Genomic DNA, 13,639 nt, shown 5'->3' on the forward strand with positions numbered 1-13,639 from the left:
GAGCACATTCTTTTTATACTCAATATTGAAAAGAGTGTTGAATTTCTAAAGGGAAACATTTGATAATGCATAAAAGAGTTCCTTTTTTCGTTTCCAAACACTCTTCACCCTGCACACTCAAGTCTTTTAAAACCACTCACTTCTACACTCTCACACACGCAACACGCAAACATATTCACACACACACACACATATGCACACATACACACACAAACGCAATCTCTCCCACACCAAGACATGCACAATCACACACCTCTTTACCTATAACTGCAAAGAAATGGGATTCAGTGAGAATAAATACCATAAGTATGATATTTATATTCCTGCTTACCAAACTCCTAACAAGAACAGTTCACAGTCAATGAGTTTCTTTTGCATTCATGAGGATTACTGGCTGTCACTTGGCATTCAATGCCAATCACAAAAGAAACACGCAACACATACACATACACACGCAAACACACACACATGCTTCAAAGAGTAATAAAAACACTGATGTACTTTACCTCTCTGTTAGACAACCAGTCTTCATACACCACATAAACCAGGCCATAGGAACAGGCTGAGAAACATGACTGGGCCAGCCGTATTTAGAGGTCACTGGTATTAAGAGATTAGCTAAAGTCGATAAGCAATCATCATTTGAATATTTGATTATGACACAATCCTGTTAAATTGATTATAGTAGTGCGTGGGGCAAACCGGGGTGAGAGCAACACCTGGGTGTGGACAGTAAGGGGCTGGGCTTGCTGTCACCTGTCACCTATCCTTCTGATGTTCTCTTGTGCACCTGGGTCTTGCCCTCTCCTGCATGACGGTGTGTGTGCTGGTGTGTGCAGGTGCATGTCTGTGGGGGCATGTGTGCGCCCGGACATACACGTGTTGTGGTGTGTATTTGTGAAAGTGTGTGTGCATGCAGGGTTGTCTGCGTGTGCATGTGTGCGTCTGCGCGTCTGCGCCTGTATCGCGCTGTGTTCATACCCAGGCCCCTCGTCGTACACAGATGAGTGCTGCAGGGAGGGAGAGCTTTGCAGGAAGTGGATGAGTGCCTATGGACACGCCACACACAGTGGAGGGTGAGAGCCCCTGTGATCTCTTAAGCACACTGACGGGCCTGTGTTCAGCTGCAGCCTGATAACTCATTCAAGACCTCTGAGGAGACAGAGGAAAGCAAGCCGAAATTAGCTTCAGCTAAACTGCTGAAAGGAGGACTAAACCGGAGATTTATTCAACAGAATGCTTAGGTCAGGGGAGGGTTTTAAGAGATTCATATCACCGCAAGGGATTCCTCTGAGGACTAACGTGCAATGTGTGTGTTTAAATGAGACGTGTAAACGTGTGTGTGTGTGTGTGTGTACCTCACAACTTAGATTTCTTTGACTGAGAGTAAGTACGGTAATGGTGTGTTTGTGTGTGTATGCCCTCTCTGTGCCAAACACCCACCTGCTCTTAAAGCAGAATCTCCCAGGAATGGTATCCCCATTAAAGAATGCTTTGAAGACAATCGAGCATTCCCAGAATGATCAGTTCTCTCTCCTCCCAGAGTATACGTTATCAGACACATTATCCAAGGCCTTCCCTCCATTATCGTCATTAGACTGTATGTATTATTATTATGATTTTGAAAATGCAGTTCGGAGAGCATGGGGAGTTGGGGCTCTGTAAACAAATCTATTATTGGTGATGAATCGCATAATAACACAGCCATAATGCCTTTCTCTCACTGAACCATCTGAGGTGGCGAACTGGAAAAAAGTACCCGTCGGTGAAATTTGAATAAACAGAAAGAGAGAGAGAGAGAGAGAGAGAGAGAGAGAGAGAGAGAGAGAGAGAGAGAGAGAGAGAGAGAGAGAGAGAGAGAGAGAGAATATTATAACTAACGCTAAAACTAAAGGTTTATAAACTGAAGATGGGTGACATTATTTTCCCATCTCTCGCTCTCTTCCGCTTTCTTCCTCTCTCTTCCTCTTGTCTATGCTATTTCCGCAAATGGTTAATGAGAGACCTCTCCTGACCCATCCATCATGGTTGGTTGCACCTGTGACATCTTACACTAACGTCCGACAGTATCTAGCCCACTCTATCTGGGAGGTGTACTACAATAACAGTACCTAACCCACTCTATCTGGGAGGTGTACTACAATAACAGTACCTAACCCACTCTATCTGGGAGGTGTACTACAATAACAGTACCTAACCCACTCTATCTGGGAGGTGTACTACAATAACAGTACCTAACCCACTCTATCTGGGAGGTGTACTACAATAACAGTACCTAACCCACTCTATCTGGAAAATGAGGTGGTGTACCATCTGGATGGTGTTCTATCTGGGTGGTGTATTATCTGGGTGTACTGCCAACACACCAACACTTTCCTGGCCTTCACACATCTGGTCATCACCTGGGGGTGGACATACAGTACAGACTTCACCACAGTTATACAGCACACTGGATATATTAACATTAACTTTAACAGTTCAAAGCTGGCCAACATGCATTTCGTAAAGTGACATACAAACGGACACACACCACCACCATACAGGGCTCTTACAGTCTACACCACCATACAGGGCTCTTACAGTCTACACCACCATACAGGGCTCTTACAGTATACACCACCATACAGGGCCCTTACAGTCCACACCACCATACAGGGCTCTTACAGTCCACACCACCATACAGGGCCCTTACAGTCTACACCACCATACAGGGCTCTTACAGTCTACACCACCATACAGGGCTCTTACTGTCCACACCACCATACAGGGCTCTTACAGTCTACACCACCATACAGGGCCCTTACAGTATACACCACCATACAGGGCCCTTACTGTCTACACCACCCATACAGGGCTCTTACTGTCTACACCACCATACAGGGCCCTTACAGTATACACCACCATACAGGGCCCTTACTGTCTACACCACCCATACAGGGCTCTTACAGTCTACACCATCATACAGGGCTCTTACAGTATACACCACCATACAGGGCTCTTACAGTCCACACCACCATACAGGGCCCTTACAGTCTACACCACCATACAGGGCCCTTACAGTCTACACCACCATACAGGGCTCTTACAGTATACACCACCATACAGGGCTCTTACAGTCCACACCACCATACAGGGCCCTTACAGTCCTACAGTCCACACCACCATACAGGGCTCTTACAGTCCTACAGTCCACACCACCATACAGGGCCCTTACAGTCCACACCACCATACAGGGCCCTTACAGTCCTACAGTCCACACCACCATACAGGGCTCTTACAGTCCTACAGTCCACACCACCATACAGGGCCCTTACAGTATACACCACCATACAGGGCTCTTACAGTCCACACCACCATACAGGGCCCTTACAGTCCTACAGTCCACACCACCATACAGGGCTCTTACAGTATACACCACCATACAGGGCTCTTACAGTCCACACCACCATACAGGGCTCTTACAGTCCTACAGTCCACACCACCCAGGGTCCCACATTCAGAGCCCCTACAGTATGCACCACTCGGCTTCATCTTCCCCTGTGATACAAATCCACCCTGTCACAATCCTGACCCAAACACAAAACCCTGCTGCCTCTCTCTCTCTGTCTCTTTTCTTTCCCTCTCTCTTTCTCTCTCTTTATCCCATGCTCTCTTTCTTCCACAAACATGTCTATTCTACTGTTCCCGAGCTCAACCAGGGAGGTCTATGGAGAAGTAATAGTCCTATGCCTGTTCCTTTCCTCTCCCCCCACTGCATAGACACTGTTTAGCTATGCTAATTTGAATATATTTTTGGGTCAATTGCGCGCTCACCAGAGACGGCTTCCACGCCTCCATGTGCCGAACAATTTAAATTTTTAATATTCCATTTAAATATATGGGCCACCTCAGAGGCAATTTCACAATGCCAAAAGCTAGCTTGATTTATGTGGGTGAGACAAAGAGAGGGCCAAGGAGGGATGCTTCGTGTATCTCCTCTTACCTTCCCTGCTATTGTTATCTTTAAACTGTTTCACCTTAAGAAAGAATCAATAAAAGCAATTATGAGATCCCAACCAAGGACCACACGATTTGGTTTCTCTCGCACCCCCTCCATCTCTCTCTCTTTCTCAATCTTTTTCCGTCTCTTCCATATCTCTCTGTCTTTCTGTCTATCGTCTTCTCCTCCTCTCTCCTTGGCCACTCAGAGGATATAATATTTAATTACGCTTTATAATTTATGCAGGTTATCAAAACTCTGAGAGCATCATTTTATGTACATTGTGCAAATTGCTTTTTTCCCTTTCTCTTCTTTTTCCTTTTTCTTGAAGGGAGGAGGGAGAATTCTTTGCAGGCATAGACAGAGATATTGAAACTGGGGTGCAAATGTGAAATGAATAAACAGGCAGGATCTCTTCTTCAAGGGCCTAAATGAGATCTGTACGAAATAATTTAAACCAGCGATAGGACCATTCATCACGGAGAGAAGGAAGAGAGGAAGAGAAAGAGAGGGAGGGCTGGCGCGGAGTGGTGAGGTGCCCCTGGCCTTGGCTGCAACCACAGTGGTGACTGGTGAGGAGAGAGACGAGAGAGAGAGAGAGAGAGAGAGAGAGAGAGAGAGAGAGAGAGAGAGAGAGAGAGAGAGAGAGAGAGAAAGAGAGAGAGAGAGAGAGACAGAAAGAGGGAGAGAGAAATGCCATTACGAATGGGAAGTTTGGCAGCAATGTGTTCCTGGGCAACAACAGATGTTGATGGGGAGAGAGTCCTAATACACATGTACACTGGGACACATTAACACACAGGTAGGCAGAATGATGCAAGGGGAATGACATACACACATACACGCACACACATCCACACACAAACAAACTTAAACAGTTAAGATGCCAAGAACATGTACATTATATCTAGGAACTATACAGGAAGATGTTTATTACGCGCAGGAATTTTTCTGTCAGACATGGATAATATAAGGTAGGTCTCGAGCCTAAATAGATCCATGGGAATTGTTGTGCTCCCTCTCTCTCTTTCTCTCTCTCTCTCTCTCTCTCTCTCTCTCTCTCTCTCTCTCTCTCTCTCTCTCTCTCTCTCTCTCTCTCTCTCTCTCTCTCTCTCTCTCTCTCTCTCTCTCTCTCTCTCTCTCTGTGTCTCTCTTTCTCCCCCCCACGCTGCTCTTTCTCTCCTTCTGTTTCTCTCTCTCTCCAGGGTTTTAAATGGCAGTGACCTGAGGGCAGAGGCTGACTGCATCTCAAACACACATCAGTCATTCAAACAGACACTTCCTTTGGCAAACACAACATGGTTGCTGCCACAGTGCCACCACATCCATCGACATACCCATCTCTGCCACCCCAACAACCCTCGCCACGACCAAAACCACACACACACACACTCCCTCTTCTAGCATATCATGTATTCCCCCCCCCCCCCAATGTCCACCACACTCCACAGACCATCTTCCCAATGTAAAAGCCCCATGTCAAGTGTTTAGGGTGCACAACACTCAGAGGAGAGAGAAGGGGAGACTTCCTCATGCCTGCCGAGTGAGACTTTCCTTCCTTCCCTCCCACTGCCCCCCCCCCCCACGCCCCCCTCTCAAACTGCCAGTGCTGGGGAACCCAGACATGAGGCCAACCAGGATATGGGTGAGGCCTGTGTCAGCGTGTGCGCTCTGTTGGTGATGACATCATAGCAGGGGTTAAACCGCCTCCGTTTACCTTGATTTATAATCCCCGCCAGCTCCTCCCCTGAGCTGCACTGTAACGGCATGGCTGGCTGGCTGGCTCGATGACTGGTTGAATCACTGGCTGGCTGGTTTTAGTGGCCTGGGGAGAGGAGAAAGAGAAGAGAGAGAGGGAAGATAGATGTGAGAAAATACAGATAAAATGGCAAATATAAAGAAGTAGGTAAAAAGCAAAGCAGATAGAGGGAAAGGACGAGAGTGGAGGGAGGGAGGCAGGGAGGGAGGCTTGGAGACCAGGATGTAGACAGGGTGTTAGTGGTGGAGAATAAGCTCAAGTTCAGCGTTAATTGACCAACAGGCTGCAGGGGATAGCCTGTGTGTGTGTGTGTGTGTGTGTGTGTATGTGTGTGTGTGTCCGGTTTGCCTGGGGGCAGATCTGTGTCCCTTCTCTCAGGCTGAAGGGGAATGAGGCAGAGGTCCAAATTCCTCATGACTATGACAAAAGAGCCCGGTATTCTTTAACCAATGGAAACACACACACACATATACACACAAGCATGCATGCACGCACACACACGCACATTCACACGCACACACACATGCACTAAACACGAACACATGCAAGCATGCTAACACACACACAAACACACACAAGCACACCCAAACACACATACACTCACACTTCGCTCACCCTGAGCTGTGACACCACTCCACAAAGGAGCCATTGAGAGCTTCTCCAGTTTCAGAGTTGAAGAGTATGTCTAATTTTGGTCAGAGTTCATTAGAGAACACAAAAGTGGGAGCTTGCTGAGGACATGGGGACAGTGGCAGAGGCAAGTGCTTCATACCAGAGCTGATAAGAGCAGACAGACAGACCACAAAGGCCTCCTTAAGAAGAGAATGAGGGAAGAGGAAGAGAGGAAGACAAGAAAATGAAAAGAAAGCCAAATTCTTGGCCTGGAATGTGACTTGGTATTAATATGTGCATGTCAGTGTTTATTAATGTGGCCTGCTAACCTTGCAGGCAGCAATGTTTGACTTTAATATCCAGCAGAAAAGCACACTGGCTGGAGCCCTTTATTTTTAAAGTGTTAAGTTACCTCCTAATGCAAATTTACATCTATTACAATCTCTATTTATTTCTGATAAACAAACAATAAAACTTCCTTTTCAAAAATATTTCTTATAACTCCCACAAAAGCAAATGCCAGCATTATTATTGTCAACGTCAACATAATTTTCATAAATCACACACACACTGGTACACAGATCTTTATAGACCAAAACGCAATGATCTTTTGAGGTTGCTGTCACACTCGTAGAGAAAGCCCTCACAGGCCTCACAGCCCTCACTATCAGCACCCCCCTCCCCCTGTTACCATGTACCAAATACTCTCAGAGATACAGTAGCATGTTGTCAATATTTAACGGCCATGCTCCAGTGAGTGTGTCAGTGACAGGAGAAGCAGTGAATGACAGATATGTGGCCTGCTCTCTCAGGTCCCAGGCCCCTGGCAGTGTGGGGAACGGGGGGGGGGGGGGGGGGGGGCTGGGGGGGGACTACTGGAGCAGGCGTTAATTGCTTTAGGTTGGCCCAACATACCCACCCACCCACCCCCCTCCCCCCACCCCCACCCATCCATATCCCCTCTGCTGTGGACCTAGCCTAGCATCAGGCTAATGAAAACAAATGGCTTATCAAGCTGCAGACAAGCCCATTTCAAGCATTCATCATCGGCCTCATAGATTTCTGAAATCCCATCTAGTCCGTCCCAGGCCCATTCTAACTGCTTCTCAGGATCACATACCACGACTCTGAACTACACCCCCAAGACTGCACTCCTCCTATGGGGCATCCTGCCTGACACTTATCTACACATCCCAACTCTGAAGGCAGACTGATTGATGTGGACAATAAAATATTGTCTACGGTAGTTAAAATAAATGGACAATTCACAGTTAACTTTCCATCTTCAAACAAACATATATTTGGAGAAAGAAAAGAATAGAGATTGAAAGTGAGTCGAGAAAGAGAGGGAGACAGAGAGAGAGAGAGAGAGAGAGAGAGAGAGAGAGAGAGAGAGAGAGAGAGAGAGAGAGAGAGAGAGAGAGAGAGAGAGAGAGAGAGAGAGAGAGAGAGAGAGAGAGGAGGAGGGAGATAGAATTTGTTTCACCCAAATAATTGGCTTTGGCCAGGGCTCACACAGCTACATCAACGCATTAATAATATTTAGGTGGTAATTCATTTCTATGGTAAAAAGGAGGCTTCTGGGGGGAGGTGGGGGGGATCTTGAGCAGTCGTTTCCGTAGCAACAGATTGAGTGGCGGGTGACAAGGTGTGCCCCCCTGTGATGTCATCAGGTGGTGTCAGTCCTCATCAGGGTCGCTGGATCTCCGCCAGGTTCTGGGTGGCCGGGCTCAACAGATGCACCGTCTCCGATGGAAACGGACACGCGACGGCAATCAGCCTATCAGGACGTGAGTCACGGTGATGGAACATGACAGGCGGATAAACAGGTGCATCCAGCAGAGATGGCGGCAACTGTAGGTAGAGACAGAACACACACACACATATACACACTTACACAAGCACACTGCAGCACAGGACATTCAATAGTCACCCACTTGCAGAAGACATGCAGTTCTCTTCCATTCAAACAAGCTCTGATACTGGCGCTCATCTTCCTCATCAGGGTTAACATTTGTTTTAGCAAGCATCTGTTCTGACAAAAGCACATTCTGACACAGTAAGAAGTGTTGCTTAGATGGTGGTGACACACAGGATCATGGGGAAGTGCTGGGACACAATGACAATGACATTTCTCTCTGTATATATATGTACAGTATATATACCTCACCTCCCTGCTGCTGTTTCTTCTCCTAATCCTGTTTCTCCTGCTCCTGCCCCCCCTGTTCCTCCTGCTAATCATGCTCCTATACCTCCTCCTCCTTTCCTGTTTCTCCTTCTCCTCCTGCCCCCCCCCCCCTCTCCTGTCCCCGTCCTTCGCCTGGTCTTTTCTAGGGTGTAGGGAGGGGCCCAGGTCTAATTACAGAGAGGACTCTGTGAAAATAGGAGGTCTGGGATCCCCCCTTCTCCTCACTTAATGGGGTCTGAGCCTGACCTTGTGAAGCTGCGCCGACACAGACACTGCTCGCTTCGTATCAGCAGCGGAGGGAACAGACAGTAAACACACACACACGTGCATGGAAACACACACACACTGACAACACATACACACACACACAGAGACCCGCACACACATACATGTACTTATCTCCCTTCAGTAGCCTTTAAACAAGCTTGGGGGTGGTTGGGAGTACAGCTGAGAGGTCAGAGAGGCAGAGAGCTTGTCCTACGCCCTGTAGACCTGTCTAGGAACCTCCAACACTGCTCTCTGTTACTGGCGCTCTTAGAGGAATGGACAACAGGAATCACGGACTGTATTGTGTCCTAGTCGTCCTCTTCATCACCATCATCAGCAATATTGCCTTCATCACCACCATCATTATTATTATCCTCCTCACCACCATCCTCATCACCCCTGCAATCATCCTCGTCATCACCACCACCGTCGCCACCATCATCACAAACTTCATCATCCTCAGCCTCACTATCTTCATCATCATTATCTTGCTCACTTTCATGAGTATGAGGTGTAGATCATGTGTGATGTTCTGCCGTGTGTGATGTGCTGGTCTGTGTACCAGGCGGGAGCCGTGCCCGCATGAAATGTTTCCCTCCAACATAATGTAAATTGGGCCTTACAGAAATGAATACACTGAGGATTGATATGATATTATAGAAAAACACAACAGAAAAAATATAACATCAAAATAGCAATTTAGACTTAAATTAATCCGTTCTCACTGTATCACGTCGATGTGTTCAATTTGCTGTTTTGTGTTTGTGTCTATCTCACCCCATCTCTCTCTTCTCTGTGTGTTGGTGCTTTTGTGTGTGTGTGTGTGTGTGTGCGTGTGTGTGCTGTGCTGTGCATGTGCAGAGTGTGTGTGTGTGTGTGTGTGTAGAGGTGGAACACCACAGCACGGCTGGTGAGGAACAGTTAATAGTAGCACTGCAATAACAATAAAATGTCATCAATCTGAGGTGCCTCCTGCCTCTGTCACACCAAGTTTGTACAGATTAATGACATTAGGCCTGGGTTGCAGGCAGCGCTCTTAAAGGCACAGACACCCACACAAACAAACAATACACTGGCTGTGGATGCAGGGATGGAGGACGAAAGGGAGGAAGGCATGAAGGGATGAGGGAGGGAGGAGAGGGGGTGGCATGGCCCTCACCAGTCAGAGCACTAGCAGATGGCACCATGGATGAAAAGAGAGGGAGGGAGGGAGGGAGCGATAGAGAGAGAGGGGAGAGAGAGAGAGAGAGAGAGATGGACACTTCCGTGGATATCAGAGAGGGGTGAGGGAAGAAAAACAGCCGACAGATGACTGTTCAATTAAAGAGGGCACTTCAGGGTGGAGAGAGGGAGAACAAGAAGGAGGTAGAGTGGTGAACAGAGGAATTGAGGGAAAACGCACGAGAGAGTGCGCGAGGGAGGGAGAGAGAGAGACTGGAGGATATTATCGTGTGACACATTACCGGAGAAAATATCCACACACAAAAAGACGAAACACACAAACATCCAGAATTGCTCACAATCCAATGTTCCGTGACACACAAAAAAAACACTCTTTCCCGATTGCTCTGTATGTATGTGCATGTGTGTATGCATATATGTGTGCGAGTGTATGTGCCAAAGGTGCTCATTGGAGTGTGTTTACTTGCATCCATCTGTGTGCCTGTTGGTGACAGATCAGCCAAGTGCCTCAATCAATGGCAGACACTAGGGGCACAGAGAGACAGAGGAGCGGGGGGTGGGGGGGAGAAGGGGGGGGGACGCCCGGTGGCATTAACCCCTCCCTGCTTGAGGCCAGGCCTGCCCAGGGAGAGAGCAGGCAGGAGAGACTATGGATCCTGTTTCTAATTCAATCCCAGCGTTGCTAATGCCAGCCGCTACCCGCTACACACAATCTGGTTAGGGACCTCCTCGGCGCGTCATCTGCAGCATCAACACAGACACCACAGGCTCGACTCACAGGGGAGACAGCAGCCCCGCTCGCCACGTTACACAGTGTCAGTGTGTGTGTGTGTGTGTGTGTGTGTGTGTGTGTGTGTGTGTGTGTGTGTGTGTGTGTGTGTGTGTGTGTGTATGTATATACGGAGGCTTGGTCCCGTTTGTTGGTTTACAGATCTGCCATGGTGTATTTGTTAGTTTGGCAGGTGTTTAATGTGCTCTGTGTTTGATGGGATCGCACGGGCAGAGTCTGTCTTCCTGTCTCTACTTGTTAGAAGAGGATGCAAACTTGACTCCTCTGTTCTGATCATTGATATTCATATTTCTACACCCCTCTGTTTTTGTAATTCCATCCTTCCATTTTGAGGGGCCAGAGAAAAAGAGAGAGCGAGAGAAAGAGAGAAAATTATAGGAACGCTTGTGCGCCAACCCGCTGTGATAATGTCACACACGGTACAGTTTCTCTCACTATTGTTTGGCCCCAATATGGCTGTCTCCACAGCAGTCAGACCATTAGGGTTTTTATGATAAGAAATGAGAGCGTCTGTTGATTGACATTTATTTTTTTACATGGCCCCGGAGAACGTGAGGATGAAGGTGAGGGCTAAGAGCAGTCCTCCACGCACAAGCACACATTCACACTGTGACATGCACGTCTCACAGAACCAACACACTTTTTTAGGTCCCCAATTCTCCTTAGTTTATGTTCATCGTCTAATTAATTCCCCACAGTGTATCAAATTATGTCATATTTATTGGAACAGCTAAATCAGGGAATCTAGAATTAGATCCTTGTATTTCCTGAATGTCATTTGTTCAGAGTAACCACTCCTAAACCAAAAGTCAACAGATGATAATTCAGCACAAGGCTCCAACAGCAAAGTGAAAAGCTGTGCTTGCTAGTGTCAGTGTGTTGTTGTGTTCTCATACATCACTTTCATTCCAGGCTGTGAAGCTAGCTTGCTAACTGCTAAGCTAGCGTTTGTCCCCTAGCAGCCTGCTAACACTAGCACAGACCCTACTCCCCACTCCCAGCCATGTCACGCTACATACGCACACACACACACGCACACACACACATACACACAACACACACACACACACACACACCCTCTCCCCCGTGAGAGCTGTAACCAAGGAAGAAAAAAAGAAGGTTGGTTGCCTTGGAAACACTTCAGTCCTGATAATTATTACTGTAACTATCTCCGCACACCCCACCTATAATAGAAATGGATCATAAATTATAATCACTGACTGGCAGCCATCGGTGAAGGAGGCTGCTCCCTGCTGCCATCCACTGGCCAGCAGAAGAACTGCAGAAAATGGGATTTCCATCAGGCTGATGCCGACTTTAGAAGTGAGAAAACTCTGAAATGTAATTTCCATCCTTGCCTGAACTGCAAATTAAATACATTTATATTTTCTTGTTTTGAAATCATTTTATTCTGAGGTCTAATAATAGTACTACAAATAATAATAATGACAGCGAATGAAAATATGGCAACATTCTGGATCTCTTTAAATATTTACGACAGTCTATTCCCATGGTCATATCCTAAGTAATCAACAAAACAATTAAAAATTCTAGCTTTTTGGTTTGTTTTTTTAAAATAATGCAGTGCCTTATAAGACAGCAGTTGGAGTCATAATTGCAAAGTGAACGCCCTACTTTTCTTTCTCTGGAAAACAAGTAAAAAAAAGATGAAATGAAAAAAACATAAACAAACTAAAAAATAAAACCAAAACTACCAGCCAAAGGAAATAGGATAATTATATTTCGTGCGTGAGTACATCTGTGTGTGTACTTACAGTGTGTGCGTGTTTGTGTTTTTAACGTGTGCAAGTATATCTGGCACGTCTGAATAGTTCCCTGGCTTTTTGTAGGGAAATAATCTTTTTTAACCAGCGAAAGTGTTCAAACATAAAGAGTAGAGACTTTTTATTATTGGAAAGTTCAGCACTCAGCCAAAAGAACAGGCCTGGCTTGGGGGTCACACACGTTACATACATTACAAGCCAGATAGCGATACAAGTTACAAACAATTGATTTCAATTCCACTTCCTGCTCTGAAGTGGCTAAGTGCTTTTGATCTGAGATGAATGTGCAACAAAGGTCTTAACCACTGTGCCAGATTTCCCAATTACTGGCAAACTGCAGTCTTAAACCAGCTATCACATATAAACACGTTTCACTGCCCCCCCCCCCCCCCACACACACACACACACACTCCCACCCCTTCTATATCTCTGGCTCCCCCCAGACTAGAAAGCTGTACATTGGCTCAGCTCTCATCATTACTGTTCAAGCATATGGTCCAGAGGTCACTGCCGACCCCAGCAAGCGGAGGAAGAAAAAACTTCACAACTTCAATTCAAAGCAGCCAGGGTCTCGTCTGCTTATTTGTGTTTTGGGATAATAACGTTCTCATTGTTGAATGACCTTAATATCACCACTGCGGGTCTGAGGGCACCCAACACCTAGAGACTGAGAGCCGCTGGAAGTTTCTAATCATCAAATGCTGCTGCACTGGATTCAAGTCCATCTTATTTCAAAGAACAATATATCAAACACACAAAGCCTCTTTCAAATGTCTTCCATCAACCCGGCAACTTTAAATGACACCCTTTTGCAACTTTTGAAAAGAGAATACCCGGTTGTTTTCAGCGACGCTCTTTTGAAAAAGTTTATTATACGTCATGTTAGCAGTTTATGTTGAGTTCCTACGACACAATGCAAATCACAACAGGATTCTCTCATTAGGGACTATTGACAAGCCACATAAAACAGGTAGCTCTGAACCTCACAAGACTCTACAGCCAGCGTCTAGCCACTTTCCTGCCACCGACCCTCTCTAACCACAGTGCTCCCCCCCTCCTCCTCTCACCACTCCTCTCT

The sequence above is a fragment of the Osmerus eperlanus genome, chromosome 10 (genome assembly GCF_963692335.1).
Source record: "Osmerus eperlanus chromosome 10, fOsmEpe2.1, whole genome shotgun sequence".
NCBI lineage: Eukaryota > Metazoa > Chordata > Actinopteri > Osmeriformes > Osmeridae > Osmerus > Osmerus eperlanus.